Source organism: Ixodes scapularis, unplaced genomic scaffold (assembly GCF_016920785.2).
Source record: "Ixodes scapularis isolate PalLabHiFi unplaced genomic scaffold, ASM1692078v2 PGA_scaffold12__126_contigs__length_90152505, whole genome shotgun sequence".
Lineage (NCBI taxonomy): Eukaryota > Metazoa > Arthropoda > Arachnida > Ixodida > Ixodidae > Ixodes > Ixodes scapularis.
This window is the reverse complement of record NW_024609838.1, coordinates 56119150-56130946: the sequence shown is the minus strand read 5'-3', so window position 1 is coordinate 56130946 and position 11797 is coordinate 56119150. Positions and strand designations below refer to the sequence as shown.

The following is an 11797-nucleotide window of genomic DNA, read 5'->3' as shown; positions in this document are numbered from 1 at the left end:
ACGGAGGACCGCTTGGCTCTCGGTACAAGCATCGCCACCTGGAAGTGGGACTAGGAGCGAGAGGGTGTGCCCTACTCCGATGTGCATACACCCCTTGCTCAGCACTTCCCAAGCTTCGACGTAGCGCCCCTTGGTGCACCGAAAGGTATCCCCGCGGTCGTTGCTCATGCGGCGCGAGGAAGCTCGCGGCTGTTAGTAACTTATCCAGCGTGTGCGCAAACTGCTACAAGCAGCGAGTTTCCTCTCACTGTAAGCGTCGAGCGAGCAACGATAGCAATGATTGCTTCCAGCACCCCAACAAGTGCAGTGCCCAAGCTTGGGTAGCGTTAAGCGAAGGGCGTATATACGTCGGAGCAGGCCACAAACCCTCGCTCCATTGCTCACTTCCTTAGAAGGTGCAGCTTGTACCGAGAGCCATGCGATCCTCTGTTCGTATTTCATTTTTCTCTGATAGTACGGCTTGGTGTGCATTTTCAATCAGGGAGAGTTTGACATTGGACTGGAGTTGTGGGCATCTTGTGCACACCTAGCTACTTTCCTGGCCTGCTTATTCCTCTCCTAAACCAGCCAGCGAAGCTCACATGCATGGTAGCTCAAGGCACCATGTCATGCTCATCTCGTATGGTTCGCCTAGAGAGACGAGGCAATAGTACAGCATGGGGGATTTCACCATCTCTTCATGTCTCTCCTCAAAATCCCATTCAATGCAGCTACTACTTATTAAAATCATTAGTTCCGTGTTATTCTTGGAGGTCATGTAGGCAGCAAGTTAAACTGGTCGTAAGCTGAACGACATAGATTGATACTATTTGGGAGCCACATTCACCTTGGAAAGGTTTTTATTCTTTTTCAGTATATTTAGCACATTAACTTTTATTACTTACGAATTGCCCCAGAAAATCTTTATTTCCTTATAGCTTTGTTATTTCAATATTTTTTTATTTTAATACTTCGCCGGCAATTGCAGTGGAACACGGGGTAGGAACTTGATAAGTGGGCCCTAAGTACCTTCCATCATTCTTGGATATTTTCTCTTTCTGTCAAAGAGTGAATGTGATTTGTTTTGGAATATTTTTGTACGTACTGCAGGAACACTTTTGCACGAAACACTGACAGCTCCTGTGCAGCTTCAGGCGGGCCCCACTGCCAAGGTGACGGACACAACTCCCCGTCACGAGAGTCACGAAGATGCAACATGTTTGCCAGAAAGCTGCCCACCCTGCAACATATTTTACACAGATTTAGTTGTCATTCCTCGTGTAGCAGCAGTTGATCTGGAGACGACGACGAGGGGCACGACAAATGCTCTCTGGACCGACTAACGTAAACTCCGCGTGACTGCCTCCAACGTCAAATGCGTCCCAAAGATGGGAGCAACTCTTCCTGACAATGCGCTTGCGACTCTCACAAATAACAAATTCCGTGGGAATGCCTCTACCCGGCATGGGCAAGCATGCGAGCCTGTAGCGCGAGAGGAGTTTGGAAATGAGACTGGGCTAGTCGTCTCGCCTTGTGGGACTGCGGTTTGTGCAGAAGAGACATGGCTTTCTGCTACACCAGATGGCATCATTGAGAGCCATGATGCCATACTTGAGATTAAGTGCCCTAAAGTGGAAAACTGTAAAGAGAAAATTTCCACAGGCAAGTATGATGTGAGAGGCACAGAAGGAAACTACTACTTGGCCAAGAAAGGGAGCTATGGCTTTTACAGCCAAGTACAGCTAACAATGCTGTGCACAGAGAGGCAGCTGTGCTTTTTGTATGTATGGTCCCTTAAATCCACGGTGCTGCTGAAGATCTCATTTGACGAATCCTACATTGCTGAAAACATGCCACGCCTGAGTCGTTTTTATTTTCCTTCAATGCTGCCACGTCTTGAGGACATGTACAGAGGTTTCAAACTCAGCATCTGCTTGGAGTATAGGCAACTCGATCTTACATACTGTTTAAAGTCGACTTTCTTTTTTTTTTCTTTATGCGTCTCCATGCCATCTATAATGATGCCATCGGGTGTAGCAGAAAGCCGTGTCTCTTCTGCACTAACAACAGTCCCACCAAGGGAGACGACTCGCCGGGTCTCTTTAACAAACTCCTCTTGCACTACAGGCTCATAAGCTTGGCTACATGGCAAGTGTGCTTTAAAGAAGTGTTTCTATTTGAAGCAAAAATAATTTGTGCTTAAGATCAGGCATGGTGTGGCAGCTAAAGTGCATATTTAGTGGTGGTGGAAACAAAGGAGCATTTCATTAATACAATTGTGTAACAAAAGAAGCATTTTAAGATTTAAATTTATTGTGTGTTTAGTAAGTTAGGTATGGAGCATCCACCCATCCTAAGAGTCCACACACTTAGTTTTGTAACATTGGTAAAATAGGCTAAGGACTCGTCGATAACTTAAAGGGTTTCAAAACCACTTCAGTGCTTAAAAAAGATTGTTTTTTTTATGTTATATTGTTCAAAAAGTTAATAATAGTCAAATCACCTATTTATCTCGGTGCAACAGAAAAACATGCAAACTTTTTCTCGCGTAATACATTGTCTGAAGCAATGAAAGTTCTACACTAAGTGCAGATTCGGAAAAAATTTATTATAAATCGTTTTGAAAAGTCCAACAGGTACATATTCGGAAACTCTGTGCCTCCAAGAAGTACCCTCCTCCGTTTGTCGCAATTGTCTCACTTTTTTAGTGGACAGTTTCTCAGGATTACTAATGATCACACCAAAGCTTGCTATTTGATTTGTACTCATTTTCTCATTTTCATATGTTCCTATGTTGGTGCACCCCTAGTATTCAGTGGTGTTCAATGTTCCAAAGAATTGAAGCGTAAAATCTGCAGTTATTTTTAAATTACTATATTTACCACAGGAAACATTTCAAATGCGGAGCACTCCAAGTAGGGAAGTTTCGAGGTTGGTGGCCCCATTTGTTTCGCCCTTGACAACACGTGTATGCACTGTAAAATCCTAGGAAGGGGCCACTGGCCCTAAAGCTATTTCGGGGACATGACTAGAACGGCTGTATTTTTAAACTTTTCTTCAGTGACAAGGTTTCTGAAGTTTATTAATTCCCATCTTCTTTAATAGCTATACGCACATATTATGATTCAAGGAAAAGAACAAGATTTTGCAACACTTGGCATGAGCATTGAGAAAAAGTTTTGCAATGCCAAGTTTACTAACTGAACCACATCTTTAGCAATAGAAAACACCGCCACGGAAAAGGAAATATCAAAAAATATCGAAAGGGCCCTCACCGGCTAATTCTACACTTCAGTCAACCAGAAGTAATTAACGAATTTCACGTGACAGGTGTAATACCAGAGGCAGAGATATTACGTCCATTGCAGAAACATGAAGAGCAGAACATTGACATTGTGCATTGCACATGGATATCAAACGAAGTCTATAACCCAAACAAAATCGTTCGTTTTCTCACAGCAACATTAAACCTGCACAGAGCGCACTGTTGTGAGGGCAAACAACATCCATGCTTTTTTCAAGTTTTACTCAAGCAGCAAAATGAGGGAAAAAATTTTACCCCCAAGTGGGTGCCCACTTCCACTCTTCACAAGAGTAATTTTGACAGTAATATTTAAATTGTGAAAGTAAAACCAGAAAAATCGGCGATGTAGAAAGCTTGGTAGCTTTAACCGGAACACTGATAGAGCCTTCTTGCAATTCCTTTTTCTTTGTACCCGAGCTTATTTTTATGCTAGCACCAAGATATTTGTCTCCCTTTAAATCAATTTCATGTACAGCTTCCGTTTAGGTAAATGTGCCCTAGATTTCCCAAAATTATTTTTTTCCTGAAATTAAGAAAATCGTTGAGTGTTCTGGTTAAAATCGGCAGGGTCTGTACATGTAAAAAGCATACAGCATAGACAATAGATCTCTCGCGAAATTCGCAAAACATCAAACAGCATGCAGGGAGCATAGTTGCACATGCTGTGCATACTGGCATTGACAGCAGTTGCGTACTGGAAGCAAAAATTCGAAACAAGTAGAACTCTGCGTATGCATTCCCGAATGCTTTTTAGTTGGGATTTGTCTCGAAAATGTATTACAGGTAAGGTGCCCATGCACAGCATGTGTAATAATGTTCACTGGATGGCCTTTGATGCTTGCGTATTAGAGCAATTTTTTTACACAACACTGGCACTTTTTCCAATTCCTCCCTTTGCAATTAGTGGTGCTTTGAGGTTGCGCAACCCAGCGCAGACAACAACCATATCGCTTTTGGTTCGTCTCGACGTTATGCATAATGCGGACTTGAAAATCCGGTATGTCTTTATACGGTCAATGGCCCTCTCAACAGGAATCCGTAATGATGGTATTCGTCGTGTTTCCGTCACTTCACGTTTGGAAAGCTGGGGTTTACCTAAAGATATAAAAATTATGAGGTGTTCAATGCCCTAAACCCAAAAATTTGCACACATCTAACCTTAAGGCATACATTTTCCTTCATTACTCAATGTAAGAACGGAACAATAATAAAAAGTGCACAATAAGGACGAAAACGAGAGAGCATAATTAGCTTCAACCAAATAAACCGTAAGTCGGACAACGGCACACTAGTAAGCCATGGGAAATCAGTTTCTATCGCTGCCATGCCACATTGCCATCAGTACGTTATTACCAAGTGTGTCAGAGTCATTTGTGTGCACACAAGCACTAGTGCTGGTTAAGGCATGGTCAGCATTGCCCAGATAAGTTTGTAGCTTATATTAAGTCAATGTGTATTGGTGATTTGAGTGTCCCTCTGACGAAAAAAGACGTAGGAACCAACATAGGTATGTAACTGAAGGTGAGCAAACTTAAAATGTTGTATCACGCCACATTTATGCTTGCTCACTTTCAGTTACATACCTATTTTTTCATTAGCTCACAAAACTTTCAGCAAGGATGAGCATGTTCAAAATCGTAAGGTAGACTGGAGACTCACTTTTGGTATGTGGGTCACCTCGAAACAAAAGTGTGCAACTCGGGGCTGTAGCCAGGGAGGGGGGGGGGTGTCTGGGGGACCGGGCCCCCCCGAAATTTTTAGTTTTGCTGGCACCTCCTCTTCCCCTTTCCTCACCATGCCCGCGTTACAAGGCTCCCCCCGTAAAAAAAAATCCTGGCCACGGTACTGGTGCACCTGTTGAGATTCTCTCTTGATCAAATGTAGTCAAAACAATGTGCCACACTACCATTAACCACAGGACATGCGGCAGAAAAAGGAAAGGAAATATGAAAAAACAGTTGGAAAAATTTAGATGGGAAAGCTTGCAAAGCAAAGAACCAAGAAATAAATATGGCCAGGATGGCTAACAGAAGTATTGTATGCCAAAGCTTTCCCTTTCTAGCTTATTCCACCAAATGATCTTACCTCTCGTGAAGGCCGGCAAATTAAGCTTGATCCCCTGAAGCTTCAAACGGGCATCCAGTGTGAAGCCACGGTCTGCCATGATTGCATCTCCACGATGAAGATGGTCCTCCACCCCACACTTTCGGACAATATACTTGTCCGAGGCTCTTCGACAATACTCACGTGAGACAAACATGATGAACCCATTCGGGGGCAATCACTACCAGAAACTTCACAGTGTCATTTGCTTTGTAAGCATTGAAAGTTTGTGCCCGAGCCATGAACTTTCTTGGCCTTTGAAGGATGATTTCTGTGCAATCGAAAATGCATGTTGTGTCGCTCTAGCCACTTTCAACGAAAGATGTCGCCATACTGTTTTTTATGCTTTCATGTGGAAGCCAGAACACAACGTACTGAATTATCTTCTTCAACATCTTTAGCATCTTGAGAAAATGGTACAAACTGCAGTTACAGAAATGCCAAACCGAATAGCCAAGTCTCCGTACAGGAGCCCCAAGCGCAATCTCATCCGTGTCAATAACAGCTGATCCTGTAAAGGCAACCGGGAACGAGTTGTTGTCATGGTGGCAACTGCTTCTGCGAGGCTTTGAAACACATTTTTAGAAACCCCTGTATAAAACAAGATGCTTGAATGCGAGATAGCCAGTACAGCGGAAGGTTTTAAAAACCCTTTGGTTGAAATATTCGTGTTCTCGTAATTCCAAGGCTTCCCACTGCCTGCTTTGCTCTCTTGTTGCCACCTGAAAAGTGCAATGTCAGGAGGTTATTTGCATTTCAAAGATTACGTTGCCTAAAAAGGGCAGAAACTTACTCGTGGACAGGGCTATGCTTTTGGAGGTTGTAGTTTGGCATGTCCAGACTGCAAAACCTGTGTCAGGATTCACAACAATACAAAGTTAGTAAGCTAGCTTACACAACTTTTGTTCTTTTCTGTCATGCATGAAGCAGTTTTCATTTGCCAGGCATGTATCGGTGTCTTCTCATGCCCGTCTCTAAAAGTCATGCGAAACAAAGCAGTGTTTCAGACGCTCCAAGATATAAGCGCCAAAATTTTTTTACAGGCCAAAATCCAATCAGCCAGCAAGTCTAGCGGGAGAAAGGTATCCCAGCTTTTTGAGCAGTACAGAATTTTGCCAAAGACCAACTGCAATATTTTTCTACTGTGAAACTAAAAGAGCGGTGCCTGCCTCTATCGCCCTCCTTCATCAAACAGAGATTAGACACTATCTGAGCTGGCTAGATGATTTAGGCAAAGAAGGTCTGCCGATACTGCAGGTCGATTAACAGCCTCGCTTGTTTAACGTGATTGGCCACCCTCTTTATTGCCAGCCTGGCTGTCTCTCTGTCTCCACGTGACACACATGGAGTATGGTGTAGTTGGGCTATGATGTATAAATCCTATTCCCTGCAAACAATAAAGATACTAGTCACTTCCATAACAATGTACAGCAGGACAACTATCGTGTAGACAAGAGGTGCACAAGAACATACCATAGCCAGCGGAACAACTGTAACTTTTATTGTTGCTGCCACAATTTCTTGCACTGGGCCGATCCGATCCTTAGGTCTTGGGGTCAGCAAGCTTGGTGCGCCAGCCACGTGCCCTGGGTTCTGCTGATGAGTGAACAAAGAAGCGTAATGTTCCTTACACGAGCACCAGGCAAAGCAACTACACTCGTCTTTGCAACAAAGTCTGCTTACCACATCCGGCAACTGGTCAAGCGGATGTTTGCGGAGAGGCACGAGCGTTGTTCGAAGTGTCCGAGAACTGGAGGCGTCTGGAGTTGTCGTTTCAGCTCGGCGAATGCCTGCTGTTGCTCCTCAATCAGTTATAAGTCTTGGGCGTCCATCGTGAGGATTGTGAGCAGTGCGCAAATCCTTGCGAAATTCCGAATAAAGCGCAGTTGGTACCCACGTGGTTCAATTAATCTTCGCGCGGCCTACTTGTGTGTCGGCGATGGAAATGCCGAGACGGCGTGAGTCTTTTTATGGTCTTGGCGAACGCTGTCGTTGCTAACCACGTGGCATAGGAACCTCATATCGTCATAAGCGAACCGAGACTTTGATGGCTTGAGAGTGAGTCCGGCAATCTGCATGGCGTGGAGAACAGCTCGGAGTCGTCGCGAGCGCTCGTCGAAGTTGCTGAAAACACTACGGCGTCGCCGATGTAGACGAGACTTCTCTGCCTTTTCAGCCCAGCGAGTACGGTGTCCATGACTAGCTAGAAAAATGCTGGAGCCGTGGACTGTTCAAAGGACATTATCTTGAATTCGTACAGTTAATCTGGCGTGACAAATGCTGTCTTTTTTTTGGTACCGGTCGTCGACATAGATCTGCAAGCCAGTCTAGCGTGTCGCCTCTCCTGGAGAGTGGGTAGACGTCTTTCTTCGTCATCGCGTACAGCTGCCGGTAGTCCATGCAGAACTTAAGCGTTTCGTCCTTCTCAACCAGTATGACCGGAGAGATCCATGGATTGCTTGAAGGCTGGATTGCGTCGTTCGGCATTTCTTGCGCTTCCTCCTGGATAACCTCCTTTTCTTTCACGGAGACTTGGTATGGCGATAAATGCACAGGGAGCGCTCGTCCTCGGTAAAAATTCGAAACTTCGCAACTATGGTTTGGCGCACATTGGATGACGTCGGAAAGCAGTCGCTGTATTCGGTGAGGAGGTCACTCAGCTGCCGTCGTTTCGGGCCCGGAAGCTTGGGATCAATGTCGAGCTGCGCTGGCGATGTACAGTATTCCTGAGGCGGTGATGAGTTTTCAGTAACCGCGGCAACTTCGGCACTGTTTCGGAGCTCTTCGCAATGGCCCTCAGCTGAACCTTTAGAGAGGCATTGCGTTTCTTTCTAGAAATGTGTCAATAGGAAAACAGTGCGCCCAACCTGGAGTTCAGCTACTCGTCTTTCGATGCCTATTCCTCTTCACCGGAGCAGTTGAATGTTTCTTTCCGGAAAACTTCGCCGCAGGTAGCTGTGTCGGCATCGACGGGTGCGACAACACTTGATCGCGACGGCAGTTTCCCATGGTCTGGTACGACTCTGATGGAGGCTGACGTAGTTTGGGTTTTATCTGAAGGCGGAATAGGTGTCCGGAACGTCAATTTGTTTGATCCAAGGTCCGATGACGTCGTCGTATTCACACAGAACTTTCATGCCGAAAATGACGTCTCTCGTACAGTCTCGTACAATGATGAATTTCCCAGGACACTTATCGCCCTGATTTTCGACGCGAGATGTGCACCTTCTGGCAAGCATGATGAGGTGTCCTCCGGCGTTTCGCATGTGAAATCCGTCCCACGGCGTCGTTACTTTTGGGAGGCGGAGAGAGAGCGTCCCACACGAGACTGAATAGCCTGCTGTTATGTCCAAGAGTGCCGATACGTCGTGGCTGTTGATAACGCCTTTTTAGTTGTTGCGCACCGTTGCCGGAGCGTCATTGTGAGGCGAGGCGTCGGGAGAGTGGGAGCACTTCGGCGTTTATGGTTGCTTTTTACATCAGTCGACTTCGGCAACGCCACCTCCAGGCGTTGTCGAGCTTGGTTTTTCCGGCAACACAGAGAACAGAGGCTGTCTCAGCGAAGTCGTGGCGCTGGAGTCGCTTCACATCTGGGTCACGGTGAGCGGAATTCATGGCGGAGATCCGGCGCTGAAGAGGGCGACCGTCGGACGTAGTCCTCTATGTCGCGAGGGCGTTCGCAGTACCTTGGGCGAGGGTTGCCCGGGTAGAACCTGCCCAGCCCTAGTTGTCAGTAAGGGCATCGACGGTAAATGTGGTCGGCCTCATCGCTGTGATAGCAGATGAGTCGACGATTCGCTGTCTTCCAGACGTCGGTTTGCCTTGGAGCAGTCTGGTCTCGGCAGTCACACTGATGTTGTTCTTCGTGTCGTGTGGTGTACGCCTGCGTTGGTGAATCCTGTCTTGGCGCCACCGGTTAATGTTAACAAGCCGGTGGTGGTTTTCGTGCAACTGCAGAATTGGTCATGCTTGGTCCTTGGGTGCTGCTACGCTGGCAGCAACACTCCGGTTGAATTGCCCCCTGTACACCTTCGCGTACCACTTTGGATATTGACTGCAAAGCCGGCTGGTTGGCAGCAGGCAGCAGCTTTCTGGACTCTTCCCGGACGACGTCTAGAATGACCTTGCGAATACCTGGGATATTGGAGCAGTGGTACCAGCTACACGGCGCGAGGGCTGCGAGGACGTGTTTTAATGATTTTGATTGTCTCGGGGTTGCATGGCGTGCTCCATGTTCGTCGCCTCGATGACAAAATCTTCGGCTGTTTCCGGAGGGCTACGAGCTTGGCCGCCCAAGATGTTGTCTCTCACGCCCCGCATGATGATTTCAACCTTCTCTTATGTAGCCTGAGGGTCGGCGCGTGCGCTCAGACACAGCATGTACTCTACAACGGTGGTGATGCTCTCGTCGGGGCCTTGTGTTCTGGTTCAACGTAGGTCTTCGGCTCTCTCTTGGAGCTGCTGGCGTACAAATATCGGCTTCAGCTGGCTCTTCAAAACATTTCATGATGTCAGAGAAGACTTGGGATTTGTGTATCATTAGCTGGAAACCCCCTCTAACGAGAAATACGCGTTTTGCTCAGGCTAGTCGTCGGTCCATTCATTGTGGCGGGCGACTCGTTCGTATTGGTCGATCATATCTACGACGTCTTCATAGGGTTCACCGTGGAACGGTGCAGCCGTCCGTGGTAGGACGGACAGGTATATCACGGCAGAAACGCCGGGGTTTGCGACTGGTTGGCCATCGTCGTCTTTTTCGGCTTGGGCTCTTCTGGCAGCAAACCCAATTCAGGAGCCTGTCGCTGGATGCGGCGACTGGCCCGAGTTTCAAGTTACTCGTAGAGCTTTCTTCTCGTCGGCCCTGGAATCAATCTTGCACTGCGGGTACTGGTAGAGGTACGCTGAACGGAACTGCGTTACCCCGCCCCTCCACAAAAATGTCACGAATGGCGAGGTGGCGAACGATGAATAACTGAGGAAACTGAAACGTTTAATGGGGCGAGCTTGTGTCTATAACAAAAGGAAACAGAAGATTACAACAAAGCGTCGCAGGCGTCGAAGTCGTCGTGACAGCTGGGTCGAACTCTCTGGCGAGACTGGCTCCGCTAGCCATGCACAGTTTTAGGTACCCTCGCGGGTTCCTGAAACATTTGGCGTAGAACTATAGTAGCGTAGAGCAATCGGAACTCAATCAGACGAATGTTCTCCAACATAGGTAAACGCCAAGGTTAAAGATTTAAACAAAAAGGCATTCCGCTGAGTGGAATCGAACGTGGACCATCCGCGCGACAGTCAAGCGCAGTAACCGTTCGGCTGCGCACGCGCTCGCTCTGCTGCGCGCGTGGCAATATTTAAGGCGCAAAGCGAAAATATTGTTGGCGCCCGCGAGGAGCCGCCACTTGTCACGTGGTAGACCTGTGCGCAACCGCGCTGCATCGCCACCGCCACAAAGTTACGCTTCCGCCGCGCGCTGCCTACGCCGTCAATTTCTGACCTGCGCACAGGTTTATTACGTGATGCTTCCGCTCTTTTTGTAGCTTCTTTTGTCCTCTGAAAGTTACTTATTAATCATCGTTTTTTTGTTGAACTTCAAACGAATATGAATGATTAGCTTTTAGAGACAACTTGAACCTGTAATAGAGTGGGGTAGGAACTGAAACTATGCCTCTCGTGTCGCAATCCATTGCTTTGTCGCAATCTAAAGCCAAAAGCAGTTTCGTTTAGATTCTTCTCCGTCCATGCACACAAAGGGCTCTCAACGTCCGTGGGTCTAGTCAAAGTTTAGGTAAATTTGCTGATTACAAATTTATTATGCATACCGGAAGAGTAGATAGATATGCCGGATGATCTTCCGAAGAACGTAGTTCACGCTGCCTCCGTAATACAGATGCCAATCCACTTTTTTCGGCGATTTGAGCGGTCTCCGCCACTATCTTGAAAATCGCGCGAATGTTTTGCAGCTCCGGAGCACTGCAAAGACGCTGAATATATCGTTCCTAAAGTTCTCGTTGCTATAAGCGATTCCTTTGTATACACGGTGAAGTTGTGGCAGTTCCTCTAAAATGTTTTGTGTTGTCAAACGCTTGGATACAGATCTGCAAACAAACGCCTTTGATGTGTTCGAGAAAGCGACACGCGTGAAGAATGGGGTAGTTTTTACTTCTGCGTGTCCTCTTGTCCTTACTCGCGCTAACGACAGCGTTGAGTTGTGCCCAACATCTCGAAACTCCCGGTTTGCACGTCCTTGGGTTTTGCCACGCTTCCAGCGGGATTTTGGCGGGTTGATCAGACGCGCTCCTAGCTGGCGATGTCGATGCGCTCGCGTAGGGCATGTGCTTTACGCCGGTTTGCTGTGCATGTCGTTGCGGTTCAGGTGCACGGGACTGGAGTTCCTTAAGTGTGTTAGCTGAT

General features: G+C 47.0%; 1 pseudogene; it reads right to left on the bottom strand.

The window, feature by feature from the left end:
• Positions 1–1040: 1040 nt before the first annotated feature.
• LOC120837009 lies at positions 1041–6220 on the bottom strand (annotated as a pseudogene).
• Positions 6221–11797: the final 5577 nt, after the last annotated feature.